At 40.3% G+C, this 20,674-nt stretch overlaps 1 long non-coding RNA gene across 1 annotated transcript; it reads left to right on the top strand.

The window, feature by feature from the left end:
- The first annotated feature begins 16,115 nt into the window (after positions 1-16,115).
- LOC142181180 (uncharacterized) lies at positions 16,116-20,409 on the top strand. Its single transcript, XR_012709599.1, has 4 exons — positions 16,116-16,839; positions 18,982-19,042; positions 19,346-19,396; positions 20,108-20,409. It is a non-coding gene; the product is annotated as an uncharacterized LOC142181180 (long non-coding RNA).
- The last annotated feature ends 265 nt before the right edge of the window (positions 20,410-20,674 follow it).

The raw sequence follows: 20,674 nt of genomic DNA, 5'->3' as shown, positions 1-20,674 counted from the left end.
AGGTCAAATTTTATCTTAAGGGTGACAACTTTCATGTCTGAATTACACTACCCTACAACAGAGTTTACGCTAAATGTGGTTATCTAATTAAAATCTTAAAGCTAAGTCCTATTATTCAGGAGGGTCCTGGAAACTCCTAATTGAATCCTGTCTTGAACATGCACACTTCTAAACCAACTTATACTCCTTTAGGGTACGTTTATGCTAGATTATGTTATTTTTGAACTTTAAACTAGGTCCCATTTTCCAGGAGGGTCCTGAAAATTAAAAAGCAAACCTTTTTGATGTCTGCCTTTCTCCACAAAGAGTTCCTCTGAAACCAACGAACTTTTCTGCCCCTATTTTAATCAAAGAAAATATTTCAGTTCAAAATGGTGGTTAGTTGGTAGCATTCTTGCTGGAGATCTTTCTGCTGCATTGTTTTGTTCCGACTGGCTTCCCGAACTGGCCCTAAACTGCTTTGACTTTCTGACTGATCTTCGAACCCCTGACTCTGGAAAACCGAGTGTTCTGTACCCATGTTGTTGTTTCACACCTCTGACCCTTTTTCTGAACCTTTGCACTTCCCACGACATTTCCCAATCATTCCACCGATGACATTTCCGGTGATTCCCTGTATTCCACCTTTCATCACATTGTTTTTGACATGCTCTGACCACATCGCGCTTTACACTTTTCGGAATCTGGTAGTGAGTTTTGAAATCCCTTTCCACTTGCTTTAAACAAAACTGACATTGAAACATTTTAGACAAATAAAACCCCCAAAGAAAATGAAACGCAATGAGTTTACGAGTTAAGGATAAGAAGAATCCAAAACTGGATGACTGCTAAAAAGAAAAGGGGAACAAAACTTATCTAACCGGAACAGCTGGTACCAATCGTCATGACATGCATTTCGGACTAATCGGCCCAATCTGTCCAACTAACCAACTCTTGGTCGCCACCCTTTGTTGCCCCAGAATTTCCATCACTTTATTACTTTATCCAAACCTTAGCCTTGTTCGTACTGTGGTGCCTCGAAACAGTTTTCCACCAACAGACCTTTCTCCATCAATCATTTTTCAACTCACTGTCACCTCAAGGTGCCCGCAAGGGTTTTCACCAATAAGACTCTCTCATTTTATTCTTTCTCTCAACTCCCGTCACCTTACGGTGCCTGTGCAGGTTTTCACCAATAAGACTCTCTCATTGTTATCTTTTTGCTTTTCTTGCTTGAACCAGAGTGTTGCCCCAGACATGAATTATATTTACCTGCTTGACTTGGCATTTCTCAAAGATTGATCAGAAGGTCTTTCTTTGGACCATAATGGGGGCTTTGGACGCGGCTAGAAAGAAAGGGTATGAAAGTCTCAAAATGATTTCAAAATGGGTTAAAATTACAACTTTCAAAATCAGATTTCTTACAACAACCACGACTTCTGCCCCAGTTTCTTGCTTGGGGACTTTAGATTTTATTTTGGTATGACTGAACCTCAGAGAGGCTGCCTACATACCCTTTCGGGATCAAGTCAAACGTAGTTCACGTCATAGAGACTACGTTGTTTTTTTTTCTTTTCTGCTCTTCTTTTCCTTTCTTTTCTTCATTTTCTTTTCTTTTCCCTTTCTTTTCTTTCTTCTTTTCACTTTCTTTTCTTCTTTTTCTTTTCCTTATGTCCAGCACCTGTGTTTCTTGATTGTGCCGTTGATTCCGAAAGAGGGGTATGAACGAAAATAATTAATGCTCAAAGGGGATAACAAGGGCTAAAGTGTTTGGATAGCAGAACAAAACGCCTTCGTCATTTCAATCTTTAAAAGGTGCCAAATACAAACAAGTACAATCAAAATAAAGAAATCATACATAATATATCTTGACCGCATCAGAATTGATGGCCATTTCTACACATTTTCCTTCTATGTCTGTCAAATATAGTGCACCATTAGACAACACTCTGGTTACAACAAATGGCCCCTGCCAGTTTGGGGCGAACTTTCCTTTTGCTTCAGCCCAATGATGCAAAATACGTCTCAGCACTAACTGTCCGACTTCAAACTTCCTCGGACGCACTTTCTTGTTGTACGCTCTTGCCATTCTTTGCTGGTACAGTTGACCATGACACACTAATGCCAATCTCTTCTCGTCAATCAAACTCAACTGCTCAAGGCGGCTTTTCACCCATTCATCATCATCGATCTCAGCCTCTACTATGATTCGGAGAGACGGGATTTCCACTTTTGCGGGTATTACTACTTCCGTGCCATACACCAAAGAGTAAGGAGTTGCCCCCATAGAGGTACGAACAGTGGTGCGGTATCCCAATAATGCAAAAGGCAGATTTTCATGCCACTGTCTAGATCCTTCCACCATTTTCCGGAGTATTTTCTTTATATTCTTATTGGCTGCCTCAACCGCACCATTTGCCTTAGGGCGGTATGGAGTGGAATGTCGATGAGTAATCTTGAACTGCTCACATGTCTCCTTCATCAGATGACTATTGAGATTAGCCCCATTGTATGTGATAATCACCTTCGGGATCCCAAACCGACAAATAATGTTCGAATGCACAAAATCCACCATAACTTTCTTGGTCACAGACTTGAACGTCTTAGATTCCACCCATTTGGTAAAATAATCTATAGCTACCAGAATAAACCTGTGCCCATTTGACGCTGCTGGATCAATTGGCCCAATAACATCCATGCCCCAGGCAACAAAAGGCCATGGTGCGGACATCGTATGTAGTTCTGATGGCGGAGAATGAATCAAGTCTCCATGCACTTGGCACTGATGACATTTACGTACGAAACTGATACAATCTCGCTCCATAGTAAGCCAATAGTAACCTGCCCGTAGGATCTTCTTTGCCAAAACATATCCACTCATATGCGGTCCACAAACTCCCGAATGTACCTCAGTCATGATAGATGTGGCCTGCCTCGCATCCATGCACCTCAACAACCCGAGGTCTGGGGTTCTTTTGTACAACACATCTCCACTAAGGAAAAACCCGCTTGCCAACCGTCGAATTGTTTGTTTCTGATCACCTGTGGCCTGTATTGGATACACACCCATCCTGATATATTCCTTGATGTCATGAAACCACGGCTCATCGTCAAGTTCCTCTTCCACTACATTACAATAAGCGTGCTGATCGCGGACCTGAATCTGCAAAGGGTCCACGTAAGCCTTATCCGGATGGTGTAACATCGATGCCAGAATAGCCAACGCATCGGCCACTTCATTATGAATCCTTGGAATGTGCTTGAATTCTATTGACTGAAACCGCTGACAAAGCTCATGCAAACATTGTCTGTACGGTATAAGCTTTAAGTCCCGTGTTTCCCATTTTCCTTGAATTTGGTGTACCAGTAGGTCCGAGTCACCCATGACCAAGACTTCCTGGACACCCATATCTATAGCTAATCTCAACCCCAAGATACATGCCTCATATTCTGCCATGTTGTTCGTACAATAAAAACGAAGCTAAGCTGTAATAGGGTAATGTTGCCCTGTTTCAGAAATAAGCACCGCTCCTATTCCCACGCCTTTCATGTTTGCGGCCCCATCAAAGAAAAGTTTCCATCCTGGCTTCTCAACTTGTTCCAACTCTTCAACATGCGTCACCTCTTCATCAGGGAAATAAGTCTTCAAAGGTTCATAATTTTCATCAATCGGATTCTCGGCCAGATGGTCCGCCAAGGCCTGTGCTTTCATCGCGGTCCGAGTCACGTAGACAATGTCAAACTCTGTGAGCAGGATCTGCCACTTTGCAAGCCTCCCTGTGGGCATAGGCTTCTGAAAGATATACTTTAACGGGTCCAAACGAGATATGAGGTAAGTAGTATAAGATGACAAATAGTGTTTCAGCTTCTGTGCCACCCAAGTTAGGGCGCAACATGTCCTTTCAAGATGAGTATACTTAACCTCGTAGGGTGTGAACTTATTGCTGAGGTAATAGATGGCCTGCTCCTTCCTTCCAGTGATATCATGTTGACCCAATACACAGCCGAACGAATTGCGCAATACCGTTAAATATAGAATCAAAGGTCGCCCTGGTTCTGGCGGAACCAACACGGGTGGATTTGACAAATACCCCTTTATCTTATCAAACGCCTCCTGACATTCGTTTGTCCACTTGACCACAATGTCTTTCTTTAACAGCTTAAAAATTGGCTCGCAAGTTGTCGTGAGCTGGGCGACGAACCTGCTGATATAATTCAATCTCCCCAGCAAACTCATCACCTCGGTCTTGTTCCTCGGAGGTGGCAATTCATGGATGGCCTTGATTTTTGATGGATCCAGTTCAATACCCCAGTGGCTGACTACGAACCCCAACAACTTTCCATACGGAACCCCGAACGCGCATTTTGCAGGATTAAGCTTGAGATTGTACCTGTGAAGCCTTTGGAAGAACTTTCTCAGATCCCTAACATGGTCAGATTGCTGTCTAGACTTTACAATCACATCGTCCACATACACCTCGATTTCCTTGTGTATCATATCATGGAATATTGTTGTCATTGCCCTCATATAAGTTTCCCCAGCATTTTTCAAACCAAATGGCATGACCCGATAACAGTAAGTTCCCCATGGCGTGACAAATGCCGTCTTTTCTGCATCTTCCTCGTCCATTAAAATCTGATGATAACCCGTGTAACAATTCACAAAAGAACCAATCTCATGCTTAGCACAATTATCAATCAATATGTGGATATTCAGCAGCGGAAAATTGTCTTTTGGACTTGCCTTGTTAAGATCCCGATAATCGACACACACCCTGGTCTTGCCATCTTTCTTTGGCACAGGCACAACATTAGCTAACCAGGTGGGATACCGTGTAACCTGAATGACCTTCGCATCGAACTGCTTGGTAATCTCTTCTTTGATCTTTACACTTATGTCCGTTTTGAACTTTCTCAACTTCTGCTTGACAGGAGGGAATGTCGGATCAGTGGGTAATTTGTGAACCACTAAATCGGTACTTAGACCCGGCATGTCATCATACGACCATGTAAAAACATCCTTGTACTCGAACAATGCTTTGATTATCCCCTCCTTGAGCTGTGGCTCCAGATGAACACTTATTTTAGTTTCACGAACATTGTCTGGGTCCCCTAGATTAACTGCTTCTGTGTCATTTAGGTTAGGTTTGGGTTTTTCTTCAAAGTGACTTAATTCTTTACTAACTTCCTCATAGGCCTTGTCATCATCATATTCCACCTCATCATGACACTCGATTTCTTGCACTATTATTTCTGAATTAGATTGGCTTTAAAAACTGGGCCGAAGATTCCTCATGCATGTCATGTCATTGATATCAGCATAAAAAGAACTGTACAAAAAGAAAAAGAAAAAGAAATGGAAACAAAATTAGGAATTAAGAAAGAAATGGAATTGCATTTCATTGAATGTAAAGATAACAGGGTTTTAACTCATCCAAACGGACGGAACATAGCAACTGAATTACAAACCCTGGAATAATCCAGGTGAACAAAAGGAAAACAAAACCCACTACCGCGACTCCCTCCGAGATGGAAGAGGAGTGGCTTCCCAGTTGTTGACATTAGCATGTGGCCCGATGTACTGTATATCTGCTTTGCTCGACCCTTCCCCGGCCTCAACCATGTTCACCTCAGCAAATACCTTCTCAAGCCCTTTCTCCAAGTTCCCATCCGCACCAATCAGTGGACCAAACACCTTTGCCAATAATTGCTTCCCGATACTTGGCCTGACGAAGGACCTGGATAGACGTGGAATTGGTTTAGGAAGAACCCAGCCTCTTTTCTTCATCTTGCGGGCTCGTATTACATCCGCCGCCATAGGCTTAAAACCCAGCCCAAAGGTATCCAGATTCTTGGGCAAATAAACTGGCTGAACAATACCTTGCAAATCAGCACCCAACCCTTTGCCTGGTACAAACCCGTTTTTCAACATTTCAGAGGCTACCATGATAGTTGCAGCTATTATTTTGGGGACCGGGATGCTTTTCCCCTCAGGAACCTTTTCTACTGAGACTGTATCGAAAACCTGGTAAACCCACGGCCCCTTATCATCATCAGTTTCTATGAAGGGTACGATGGCATCACTTACAATGCTCATGTTGTCTTCCCCATGTACTACGATCTGTTGTCTATCCCACTCGAATTTGACCATCTAATGTAGTGTAGAAGGCACCGCTTTGGCAGCGTGGATCCATGGTCACCCCAACAGAAGATTATAAGACACCGCCACGTCTAACATCTGAAACTCCATGGTGAACTCGACCGGACCAATTGTCAATTCAAGTATGATGTCACCCACTGTGTCTGTACCACCACCATCAAACCCCCGAACGCAGATGCTATTCTTATGAATTCTTTCATCATCAACCTTCAACTTGTTTAATGTAGACAAAGGACAGATATTGGCACTGGACCCATTATCAATCAGTACTCGAGTGACTACCGAATCTTCACATTTCACGTTTAAATAAAGAGCTCTATTATGTTCTGTACCCTCCACGGGCAATTCATCATTAGAAAATGTCACTCTGTTTACCTCAAAGATTTTGTTCGCGATTTTCTCCAAATGATTCACTGAAATTTTATCGGGGACATGAGCTTCGTTCAATATCTTCATCAAAGCCCGACGATGTTCATCCAAGTGGATAAGCAACGAAAGCAACGAGATTTGGGCTGGCATTTTCCTTAGCTGCTCAACAATAGAATAATCTTGCACTTTCATCTTTTTCAAGAACTCTTCTGCCTCTTCCTCTGTAATAGCTTTCTTAACTGGCGCCGGATTTTCCTTGGGAGCCCTAGCCTTTCTCAACTCTTCGGGGGCAAAACAACGTCCCGAGCGAGTTAAACCTTATGTTTCACAGACTTCCTCTTTGATTTCCTTCCCCTTTTAGGTCACAACTACCCGTTCATACTATCACGGGATGGCTTTACTGTCAATTACTGGTAACTAGGTTACTGGTTTTATAACAACTGGTTCTATGTGAGCCCCCTTCACGACTGCCACAGGTGTGCTTGATACTCCCCGAACCACTACCTTGATCGGCTTTGGTTTCTTCGCAACAATGGAAGATCCTTTCCCCATCACCACAACGGCTTGTTGTCTATTCTTTTCAACTGAACCGATGGTTTCACACTAGCTAACTTTTCATTCACTTTGGCTTTACTAGAACGGATCAGCATGACTGTCTGTGAGGGCTTCTTAAACTCTGCTCCCTTATGTATCAGTTCAATCATATTGGCCTCATGATGCGCTAGCAATGGGTTCTGGTTGATATTGGGCGCCTCCAAGGCCTGAAACTCGATTCTGTTTATGTCAATAAGCTCTTGCACAATAGTTTTCAATCTCCAACATTTCTTAGTATCATGTCCGGGAGTCCCTGAACAATACTCACAGCTCACTGAATGGTCCAAATTTCTAGGAAGGGGATTTGGCATTTTGGCCTCAACCGGGTTCAACAGGCCTACCTGTCTCAGTTTGTGGAAAAGAGTGGTATAGGATTCTCCCAGTGGAGTGAATGCTTTCTGTTTCTGCATTCTCTCATTTCTGAAAGCCTGGTTTGGGCGGAAGCCAAATCCTGGCCTATAAGCCCTCGGGTGTGGATATGTGTTTTAGGTAGCCGGCGCATGCCATTGCGCGTGAGTCGGAGGCTGGGTATAAGTTTGGGCATGATGGACGGAAATGTGTGGCTCTGGTGGTGGATAATAGTGTTGAGGAGAGCCATATGGGGTATACGGGTAATTTGGGTAGTGGGGTCTGGGTTGGTTGTAATAGGGTGAAGGGATTCTAGACCTGGACCATACTCCGGATTCGACAGTTGCAACCTCTTCTTTCTTCTTCTTCCCAAGCCCCTCATCTTGATCTCACGGCAGGCACCGAGAAGCCGCCCAAAAACCCTGAGCAGGAGGAGATGATCAGGCTTTAACAGATTGGATAACCGCACATTGGGCATGAATGCACCTATACAGTTAACCATTTCTATTATGCATTTGTTCAACCACATGCGTCATCCCGGCATTTCCTTAGTTCCAACTGTAAGCTTTCTCTTTTCTTTTTGTTTTCTTTTCTCTTTTCTTTTCTCTATTTCTTTTATTTTCATTCATTTTCTTTCTTGTCTTTCCGCTCTTTTCTTTCTTCTTTCCCTTTCTTTGTTTTCTTTTCTTTACTCGGTTGCGGTCGAATCCTATGGAGATTGCCTACGTATCGTGACCCCGCACGAATCAGACCAGGCGTAATTCGTGAAAATAAGTGCCAAAATAAAGGAACAATTTTTGGGGATTTTCAAGTTTTTCATTACCACAACATTCTATTACAAACTAAACATTTTGAAATGGAAAATAACAGACTCCAACTAAACTCAAATACAGACTTCGAACATACTAGCATACTTGGACGCAAAAAGAAAACAGACTGACAAACAACAAACTCTAGAATGGAAAATACAGACTCGATCTATGAATACATTAGTGCTTCAAAAGTGGGTGCCCGCGGGGCATCGTTCGGCCTCGCCACGGGCTTAGGTGCCAAATCCCTTTCAAGTTGCTCCAGCTCATACATGGTTTGCTTGACATAAATCATTACTGCCGAGAAGAAGGTAGTGCAGGTCATGTCTTCACATGTCCGGCAACTCCTAAGGATGGCGTGAGTAATGGTCTCAATCTTGTCTCTTGTTCGACCCTTTTTTATAAGCAATCGCCTTACTTGATTATTGCGAGCCTCCAACACATGAGAATCCTGAAAATGCTGATCCTGCAGCTGCTGTATTTCTACTTCCATTCGGGCCAGTAAGTCATAGCAGTGTCCACTTTCAGTCTCAAAAGCTTTAGCTTGCTTAGCTGCTTTATCCTCAAGGGTGACCACTTTTCTTTTCAGACTAGCAATGGTCTTTTCATAATCCTTCTCTAATTGTTGCATGTAATAGGTACGTTCTTCTGTTCTTTTTACCCACTGTGCCCGGAGTTCCACTATGGTGCCTTCGGATTTTTTCAGCTCATCCTGGCACTCACTAATTTCCTTTTTCAGCCCCTTTATCAACCGCTCGTCCGACCGACTCCTCTGTTGGTTATTGGTAACTATCCTCATTTGCTGGATTTGGGCCCTAAGCGCCTCGTTTTCTTGGGCCAACCTGTTCTTTTCTCCCTGATCAGCAACAACTTGCACACTGTTCTCAAATTTCAGAGCTCCAATCTGTTGTTTCAGCTTGCCGATTTCAGCCTGATAGCCTTCTTCTTTTGCTAGCCAACCCCATTGTCCTTGTGATGATTCAGTGAAATCCTGGATGTGGGGTCTTTTAGTTGCCCTCTGATGCTCAAGTTCTCTTCTGTACCATGCGAGGTATTCTGGCGACATTTCTCCTTTGGCCCGATCCTGCACACAAGTATCTGCTTGTAGATATTGACATTCATTCCAAATCTCGCGGAATTTTGCTTCGGTAAACTATCTGTCAGGGCTAATCTCAATTACTTGAGCACTAAGATCTTCCTCCCATGGCACTATTTGGCATCTCCCGAGTTGTCTCAGAACCCGACATGGAGCATAAGGCTGGATGCTCTTAAGTCCCATCAAAAGAAAATACGACCTAGCTGCTGGCATGTATCTGATTTCTTCAACAGGCAACCATCCCAACGTCCACTGTATCTGACTGTCCGTGAGAGTACGAAAGTATGATATCCATGTTGTTACTCCTTCAGGCAGACTAACCCCGTCAATCCTTGTGTAAAACTCTCTTATACATGTTTTGTCAGACGAACCATAACTCAAGAGCTGGGAACGGTGGCATAGATGCTCGGTCATCCACATTTGTAGCAACAAGTTACACCCCTCAAAAAAGTTGCCTCCGGCTTTGCAGGCAGTGAGAGCTCGGAAAATGTCAGACACGATCATAGGCGCAAGAGTGCTTTCATCTTGAGTAATCAAGGTACTGACAACCCCGACTACTTTTATATCAATATTCTCATCTTTCTCTGGGAACACCAGGAGGCCCAAAAAGGTTATCATGAAAGCCACCCGTCTATGCTCATCCCATTTTTGACGGTTATTTTTACTGCATAGCTTGATGTCCATCTTGTTAAACCCTCCCACGTGGCCGTACCTGTCGTATATGAAGCGCAGAGTGCAGAAGCCTTTTGCCAAATCTGGATTATGGACTGTCCTGGGTATCTTTAATGAGTCTAAAAACCGATGCACCGTGATGGCTCTTGGAGCAACCAGATATTTTTCTTTTAACGGAACCTCAGCATTTCCGATGTACCCGGCGATTTCCTCCAGAGTTGGGGTGAGCTCAAAATCTGAGAAGTGGAAGACATTGTGTGCCGGGTCCCAACAAGTGACCAACGCTCTTATAATATCACCCCGAGGCTTGATTTTCAATAAACCCGTAAGACCTTTCAGATATTTCTTGACTTCGTCTTGTCCTTCTTTGCCTAAATCGTTCCACCATAGCCGCAACTCGAAAGGGATTTTAGTCATTATTGAGAAAGGTTCGTTTTACATCGTGCTCATCCTGCACATTTATTAAAGTGATTTAAGCAAAAACAAAACTTTTATTTGACTCAGAACAAAATTAACTATTTTTTTTTTCAAATGTAAAATGAAAGACTCGGTTTTCGAACATGGCCTTTCAGAACTCCCAAGAACGAAGATTTTCAGGCTGTGAGAGTCAACCGGTCAAAAATCAAAATGACCAAAAATGATTGTTTTTGCAAAGTCAGCCTTCCGGCGTCCCTTTCGGGAACATTCGGCTATTTTTTGACAAAAACGACATCATCTAACTTATTTACGACAAAAATGAAAAATTTGATATATATATATATATATATATATATATATATATATATTTTTTTTATTTTTTTTATTTTTTGATTATTTTTGCAAAGGGGAGGTTGGACCCGATGAGGGTTGCCTACATATCTCACGCCCTGTGAGAATCAAACCTGCGTAGTTCGGGCTGAGAAACTAACTATATTTTGAAAACAAGACCTGGAAGACAAACTATTTTTCCCTTTCTATTTTTTGAAAACAAGACAAAATAACGACTTTTTTCTTTTTCATTTTCGACAAACAATAAACAACCTATTTTTCCCAAACTAAAATAAAAACTCTTTTTTTTCTTTTCCTTTTCAATAAAAGACTCTTTTTCTATTTTTCTTTTGCTTTTAGTAAAACAGACTATTAAAAATAAAGCATTTTTCTTTTTCATTTTCTCAAAATTTCGGCAGAGTTTCGACAGTATTTGGTCATTGGTTTTTCTAAAATAATCAATTAACCCCCTAACTGTTATTTCTCTCTTTTCTCTTTTCCTCTTTTTCTCAATTTTCCAACATTCCCGAGATTCAAAAGCCGGTCAACATGCTGGTTCGAAACAAATATATGTACAAAACAAATAGGATGCATCAGGATGGTCTTTTCATTTCAGGTTGCTAGCCCTAAACAGACCCAACCCCTGTGTTGAGTCCCCTAAGTCAAATGCAGCATGATGCAATTAAGCGCTCCTACTAGGGATCCGGCATGAAGTCAAGTTATTCTAGGTTCAAAACCTGGGTATGTGTTCTAAACAGTGCACTCGAGCGGACAACTCGAGTCGAGGAGGGGGCAGCATACCGGGGACCCGCGAGATCGTCCGGCTTTGCAACTTATCCGAGCCTCTTTTTATTTTAGGGTATGACACTAACAGAATAGGGAGTCTCAACCAGTAAGCACATCCCCGGAGGTGAAGAGAGAAGGGTTTCGGCACAGCTTATATATAGTTCAAATGATATCAAAGCGGTAGCATTTAGCATATTCAGCACAAAACATGTAGGAAAATCAGATATAACCAAATACAACAATTTATCTAAGCTTGAATTCTGAACCTTTAACCAGAGATTCTGGGTTCGATCCCCAGCAAAGTCGCCAGAGCTGTCATACCTCCCTTTTCACTACACCCCTTAAGGGAATAAAGGAGTTTTTCCAATTAAAGGACAATCAGAACGAGATTTATTATTATTATTCAGAGTCGCCACTTGGGAGATTAATGGTGTCCCAAGTCACCGGTTGTATCCTGAACCGAGGAAACGTATGACTCTGTTAACAGTTCGCGAACCAGAAATCTGAGTAAGGAATTCTGTTAACCCGGGAGAAGGTGTTAGGCATTCCCGGGTTCCGTGGTTCTAGCACGGTCGCTCAACTATTGTATTTGATTTTATCTGATTTTAATACATGCTAGCTTATGTGCCTTTTAATCGTAAACCACTTTTATCGTTATTTTAAAAGAATTGCAACGTCGTGAAAACGTGTTTCGAACCACGTCGTAATCAATGCACCCGTGATTTTCAACACATTTCGACTCCGTCGAAATTTGAATTTGGGTCGCATCAATGCGCACCCGAATTTAGGAACGTAGTTTTATTAAAGTCGTGCTTAAAGAGTCTAGCGTATTATTATTTTGGGAAAACCGTGAAATTCGCTGAACGGCCTTTCCGAATTCTACGTATTCTTATTATAGCCATTTATTGAGGGCCCCGCAATTTATGTGTTTTGTTTGGCGAGCCTCGTCCCGTCATCTTTATTTAAAGGTCAACCCTGAAGTGACTATGATTTTTTTTATTTATTTTGTCTCTAAAGAAATAAAGAAAAGAGTCCTAATTAGTTATTATTTAGCAAGACCAAAGCCCGTCAATTATGTATTACCAAACTAATCGCCCTTTGGTCATTGGGCCCAGAAAGCCCATGCCGAGCGTCCCAAGCGGAAACTCCAATAACCCGGATTGGGCCTGAGATCAACCCAAACTCATAGCTAACCAGGCCGTGTGGGAAGAGAGTTGAGGGATCGAATCCTCTGAGCCGGCAAGCCTATTAATTTGCTCAGCCAATGTTGAACTTCTTACTACAAACCACAGTTGGTTACTCAAACCACTTATTGCAAGTAAAGTGTGAATTCTATAACTCCAGTTCTAATTGAAATATACAATAGTTTTTACGAACAGAATCAGGCTTTCTTGTTTACTTCCTACTTATAAGCATGGTAACGACATGAAATACTCAAAGGCAGCTATATCCCTTTCCCGGGCAACCTAGCACGACTAGGACAAAATTTGCACATTTTTATTTGATTACAGACTGAAAGCACGCAGCTACTAGAGGTCCATTTCATTACTTTCAAATAAACTCATGAAACAAACTTTTAACCAATTAACCTGACTATTCCATTATCCTAACATAACACTAAATGCAACTAATGTGCGAAATCAAAAGCTCTCATACATTCAAGACATATCAAAGGACAATATAGCTCATAGAGCACAGTTTCAGTCCATTCATACTTTAAGTTTTAATTACAGTATTCAAACAGCTCAAAGCCAAAGAGATCTAATGTAAAATTAAACTATCGCGATGGTAGAGCCAAAGCAGTGATAGATCTTCATTTTTATTTTACTTTAAATAGGAAATGCTACATCAAAGGCTTGACGGGTACCTATTTTATGAAATGAAACAGAGGAATGGTCAGTCAGCAGCAACTCAAATGCAGCAAACCAATGGATGATCAACCAAACACAAATGCACAGCCCAAAAAATGGAATCACAGCCCAGAATGAACTCGATACCAGATTAAAATGAGATATCGACCACAAATCAACTGAATGCACCCAAATAAATCGAAATTGAGCTTGAATTAACCAAAATGGAACTAATAGACCTCAGAAGAATTTCAACACATTAGAATCAAGCTATGAGACCAAGAGCAACTATTGAAATTTCGAGATTGAGCCAAAAGCTCAATGTAACAGTACTTTTGCTGATTTTTTTACTGCATTTTTTTCTGTTTTGAAACTAAGAACTTAGAAGAAAATTTGAATCTGAAGTTTTTAGTTTCAGATCTGGACTGGGAGTTTTTTCTTTGGGGAAATTGGGGCTCCCAAAAAACCTTTCTATTAAGGCATTTAGGCATGCCTTTTATAGGCAGAGCTGAGGGCAGCCCTTATTTTCTGTTTTCTATGTCAGCCCCTATTTAATTTCAACTTCAATCCCCTACTTCTTTCCTTGTGACTCAAGTCAACCCTCTATGTTAACTGAAATATGCCTTAACACCTACACCTAGAAGCTTCTAGGAAATGCTAATATGCATTTCCTATTTTACCCTTACCCCTTCCCTGAATTACCCCCTTGGAATTATCCGGAACTTATTAACTGCATATTTAAACATTCCTTAATTAAATCAACCCCAAACCCCAAACAAAATTAAACTATCAAACCAAACAATTTACCCTAAATTCCCTTAAACAACTCGATTAACCAGAAAGTGGAACAATTATAACAAGAAGGTAATACTAAATCATTACGCTAAACTAAAGAAAATCTTGAAACCAGTCTAACAGAATCAAACAACAAATATTGATTATACTTATGCGGAATCCGAATTTTAAAGGGATATTTACATAAACTAAGAACTAACCATTAACCTATGATCAAACAAGCCCAGGTGAGTCAGAGGCGAACAACCGAAAGACTCAGAACACAAGATGAGAAAAGAACAATAGACATGCAAATTACAATTAGAAATTAACCTAGATGAGAAGGGGAACAAACAAAAGAATATTAAACCACTCGAGAACTCACTGATGGGCTTAAGGTCTGCTAACACTTGGTTCGAATATTCAAGCAGTCCTGTTGTCGTTTGAACCCCGGTGATGGTAGAAATATAATGAGGAAGGCGGGGAAAGTCCCATAGCACCGATTTGGTGAAGTTTGATGAAACCCAGGTTCACCGGAAAATTTTCAAACCTAAATTCGAACGATTCCACCCATAGTTGAAGGACGGGGTTAAGGGTGTTCGATAAAGGATGGAGAGAGGATACTGGGGTGTTAATTTGGGGCTGTTTGGCGTAACCGACGTCGTGGCCGAAAAACTTTAACCGGATATTCGACGAGCTCCGACACGATTCGAGGGACACCAACGGCATGTTAGAAAGAGGGATTCATGGGGAATCTATGGTGTGAATTTGGGACAGACTGGCGTAGGTGTCGTTCACCGCTGGCGGCGGCTCCGGTAGTGTTACAGGAAAGTACGAGGAAGAGGACTTTGGTCTTAGGGTTAATTGCCTTATTCAGACAATAATATGTAAAAGGGGGAAATTTCCTGACCGTCGGATCAAAGGAAATCAATGGCCAAATTCAAATAAAGACGAGACGACGTCGTTTTGATAGAGAATGGACCGGGTGGGGAATGGTCTTTGGGCTGGGTCGGTCACCATTAAATTGTTTTGGGCCTGAGTTGATAAACAAGGCAAGCCCAATTCAGCAACCTTATTCTCTATTTTTATTTTTCCTTTTTCATTTGTTTCTTTTATCTAATTTTTTTTTGTATTTTTCAGATTTTACAAAATTGCAACAATTAAAACAAAATCCTAATATATTTCAAAATTAAACTAATTGATTTCCAAAATTATTTTAAAAACTATTTCGGGACGAATTCACAATTAAACAATTTAAAAATGCAAAAGTAAACTATTTTTGTTATTTTCTTCATTTGTTCTAAAACAAATTAACCCCTAATTAATACTAATAATATGAAATTAAATCCTAAATGCAAATGCATATTTTTGTATTTTTCATATGAATTAAAATGCACAGATAAAATGCAACAATTAACAGAAAATGATACCAAAATTCACAAAAATTGTAAAATAATAAAGAAATTATTTTGTTTGAATTTCTGGGAATAATTTGCTTTGGGCAAAAATCACGTGCTCACAGTTGGCAATTCAAGGGAGACTACTTACCAAAGATAGGCTAATAGGGATGCAAATCCCTATGGAAAACATAAACTGCAACTTGTGCGAAGCAGAACAGTTGGAAACAAAGGAGCATCTATTTGTCGACTGTGACTGATCAAAGGAATTAGACAAGAGATCAACAAGTGTATAGGACAATCAGTAAAGGATGGGGATTTCAAGTTGATGTTGGAAATGATTAAAAGAAAGCATTGGAAGCAGTTTAAAAAAGAGGTGATAACAGCAGTTAATGGAGCAATGATATACCACACTTGGAGAGCTCTGAATTTTAAAATTTTCAAGGCAAAAATGTACATATAATAGAGGTCGTAACACAAATTAAGAGGGAAATTACAGAGAGAGTAGATCATATGAGGATGTCAAAGAAAGCTTATAGGGGCATGAGTTTTTTTCAACGTCTATTGTGTATTAGATTGTGGAGTTGGGGGCCTTGATCTGTGGTCAGATTAAGCTTGCCTTATAAGTGTAATTATTTTTTATGTTAATGCTAATTTTACATTGTTACCAAAAAAATGGTGTGCAAAATTATTTTAACCTCACATTTATCTCTCTCAAAACCAAACAGACAATCCCAATAGTGAAAAAAACCTTCGTTTCTCTTGCTTCAGCCCCAACCACCATTGTACAGTACCCATAAATCATCTCTGTTATTTCTCAACCATGGCTATCACCTAGTTAAAAAAAAAATTTCTTCTTTTTTTCTTATCTTCAATGAATTTCACTATCTTTGGACCCTTTTGTTTCTTCTCTGTTCAATTTTTCAAATACACCCATCTGGTTAGACACTTGATTTTCACCTGAAAAAGGAAAAAATAAATCTTTCACAAGTACCTCTTTCAAATAGTTCCACTAACTCTAGAAGGGAAATCCTTGACCCGACATCATGGAGACTTAGAGCAACAAATCGAACAGTGGTTGAAGAATATAAGATGATGCTTTTCCCTTCTGATGGTTTAAAGGCACAAGAAATCTTATAAATCATTGCTGCTTTTGGTTGGAGGTCTTTTATTCAGTGCCCGAGAGATTACAATCGAGGCATACTTCTGGACTTCTACAACAATCTTAATCCAAGAAGTCGTATTTCAACAGTGAGAGGTAAAACCATTCGCTTTGATGCTAAATTCATAAATGATATTTTTAACTTGAGAAACACTGATGATAGTGAAACCAAGAAAGTTATGGATGATCGGGATATAGATTTTGTAAGATATATGTTGGGAGATTTGTGTCCTAATGGCATTAAAATTTACTCGGGAACCGCTGAACGCCCTTTGAATATTAACTGTTTATGTATGATTGAATTATCAATAGCTTGGGGTAGATTTTTTAGTTTTCACTTGTTCTCATATTTGAATACCTTGAGCTACAATATAGAAAGAGTTCTTTTGATATATGCAATTATGCATGAATTGCCTGTGAATGTAGGGAGATTAGTTAGTGATGCTATGGTTAATTGTCGGATCAAGCCCGATTGTGAATGCTTGTATTTTCCTTCGACTATCACTCGTTTGGTTTCTTTATTTGATGTGGATTTGAGTGGTTTACCAAAGACTAAAAATTCCTACTTCATCGGTAGCGACTTTCTCCATAGTTTGAGACCTCCTTCTAGTCTAACCCACGTTGAATAGGAACAAATTCTTGTTATAGTGGAGACCAAACAAAGATTGAGCCAGCACAACCTCTCAATTCAGAAGTTGGAACCATCCCTACCATCCTTGTTCCTGATATTCTTGTTAGTACGCAAGAATTGCTAGGAAGGCAGACTGAATTGATGAACAATTGGTAGATTTTCAAAAGTGAACAAGAAGTGCGTGAAGTAGTATTGTCAGCACATGTTGAAGATATCATTAAATAATTAACATGTCACGACCCCAATTTTCCTCCATTGGATGTCATGATGACACATATTCTCTACGACTAGGTAAGCCTAACAGTTAATAATAACCTAACAGAAATAATTAACAAAATACTAAACCAAGGCTGAATAAATGATGTAAACTTCAAAAATCAGAATCAACAACAATACACTCCCCAACATCGGTGGAGCTGAGTCATAATCTCTATAGAGTCATACTAGAGTGCCTACTGCATCACTGTCTGAATGAAAAGTACAATTGTAGTAAAAGTAAAGGAAGGTGACTCCGAGGCCTGCGGACGCCGAACAAGCATACCTTGAAGTCTCCGTAAAGCAGCTAACAGATGATCACTAATGACCGACATGAGCAGACGTACCTAGATCTACACAAAAAGATATGCAGAAACATAGTATGAGTACACCACAACGGTACCCACTAAGTATGAAGCCTAACCTCAGTAGAGTAGTAACGAGGCTGTTACAACCCATATTAACGTATGTTAGCTCATGCCATAAGGTAGTCAACGTAAATCCATGAAGATATTATCTTGAAGATGATAAGAAGTTAATCCTATTGGTCTTAAATAATACAAAGGTGTGTAAGGGTGGTTAACAAGTATTAGAAGTTAAACGAATCAAGGATGTTGTCAGTCGTATTTTTGGATAAACCTAGAGGTGCTTAATACACTCAAAAGGTAGTGTTTTAAGGTATTTGAATCATATAATATCCGTATTATAAGTCTTGAAGTCAAACGAGTTATGAGACAAAAGTTGACAAAAGTTTGTCACAACTTAGGTTCATAATTTTACTTAAACATTAGGTCAAATTTTACTAAGCTTTTCTCCCAATTTACTTAGAATTATGGGGTAATATACCCACCAAATTGAAGATCTATGAGTTTAGTTTCCAACACATTAAACTGTTCATCGATACAATCTCAGAGTAGAGAGATATTCGCGTTTTTGTGAGACTGCGCCAAACACCTCTCTATGGGGCCCACTTAGGCGGTTTAAGACATTTGGGTATATATATATGATGCCTCCAACCCATTTTATGTCATTGTTTTCATGATATTCAGACCTTAGAACCCTAGGAACATCCTCTCAAGGTTTTATCAAGATTCATGACCCAAAAAAAGGGCAAACAACACAAATCAAGTGTCGGCAATCCCGTGGCGCTAGTAAGTTTCTTTTTCTTCTTGTTGTTGCTCATTTTTGTGTTGTTTCGGCTCGTGTAGGAGGTTGTTTTAAAAGGTTTATGTTCTATAAATACTCCCTCAAGTTCTTAATATCAACCCTAGGAGATTTCAAGCCTTCTAAAGTGATTTTAGTACCGAAAAATACTAATTGATTGCTAGTTTCGCTTTCTTTTGTTGTGGCAGCATTGGAGGGATATTTCATGGAAAATTAAGGTCAAATTGGAGTTGTTCTTTATGTATAAAGGTAAGGAACCTCTTACTCTATATGTATTTAAGATTATCCAAGTTGCGGCTAAGTCATTGAAGCTAGAACTTGTGGAATATATATCAAATTGCTTGGTAGTAATGTTATCGGTTGGTGGACTATTTTGGGAGGTACAATATGATTAACATTGATATTGTTTGGGCTGTTTGGTGATTGTTTTCACTTGTGGAAGTCATATAAATAGGGGAAGTGTTGTCTGCTTCATCATAAAATAGGTTGTGGTCGGTACATAATAGTTACGATGCTTAAACGTTAACGATAGTGTCATTTCTCCTATTGTAGACTAAGGAGTCTTGACATTTGCATAGCTTGAGGTTGGGCAGTATATAAAAGGTATGTGAGGCTATCCCTTTCCTTCTTTTGCACGACTCCGATTATATATAATGTAATGAATGAGCTTCCAAATATACTCTACTCTTAGAAGCTAGCAGTACTTACATTATTTCCCCTCTTATGGAACAATTAATGTTGATGTTGCTTCTCTTATTCTTATATTATCAATTATCAATGTTGTTGGTACTTCCTAATTCTTATAAGGTTTATAGTGAAGAGTTAGTCCTAATAACGTGTATAGACGATACCGACCTTATGTCACTCCGAAAGGTTTAGAACGTGATTCCATGAGTCGAGCATGCAGTATTATATATGTATCTATTTTACTCTACCGAGCCGCCCTATAGTCGGCCGGGTATGACACCTATTGTGCAACCACTGATCAGTTGGGTTTTACCCAGCTCCACGTGGTCGGGTACGATTCTACCGAGCCTTATGATGTCCAGGTACGTTTTTACCGAGCCTATTACGGCCGGGTTGTTATGATGATGATGATTCCCACAGAGGCGTATGTTTTAAAAGTTTATGCATATATACATATGTATCATGCATTGCATGTCCGTAGCCCTCAGGTACCCAGACGTTACAGGTTGTATATTTTCTATCCCTGCTTACATTACTGTTCGTACTTATGGTTCCCTACCTTACATACTCAGTACTTTATTCATACTAACGTCCTTTTATTTGTGGACGCTGCATGTCGTGCTGCAGGTCCTGATAGACAGCCAGGCGCAGCTCCGCCACCACAGTAGGTGGTCCAATTCAGCGGTGATTGGCGAGATCCCTTCTTCGGACTTGCCGTGGTCTTGATATGCATTTTTGTTATAGACATTATGGGTATGTCAGGGCCCTGTTCCGGCAATGTTGCAACACTTATGTTCCTTTAGAGTCTCATAGACAGGTGTCGACTCATGTATAGTTTGGTATGCTTTGTCGGTTGATTTTTGTTGTATAGTTTTTCATGGTTGCGTGGTAGCTTGTACCTTATATATAGTTTCTTGATTGTCTGGTCATCCCATGTTATGTATGTTCATGTCATCATCTTTTGTTGTCAGTTGTCCATGATCCATGTCTACCAATTATATTGATCTCGTCGGCCCTAAAAGATAATAAAGAAGGTTAGATAAAATGTACGTTGGTGCTCGGCAAGTATGGCCGGGTGCTAGTCATGGCCCTCCAGTTTGGGTCGTGACAGAGGCCAGGTCAAGACACCTACTAGGATATAAATAAACATTATAAAAACGTAATAAGGATAAATAATGAAAAACGAAGAAATAA

Source organism: Nicotiana tabacum, chromosome 5 (assembly GCF_000715075.1).
Source record: "Nicotiana tabacum cultivar K326 chromosome 5, ASM71507v2, whole genome shotgun sequence".
NCBI classification, from domain to species: Eukaryota; Viridiplantae; Streptophyta; class Magnoliopsida; order Solanales; family Solanaceae; genus Nicotiana; species Nicotiana tabacum.
Note: the sequence above shows the minus strand (reverse complement) of the source record. Positions and strands in the feature narration are given on the sequence as shown.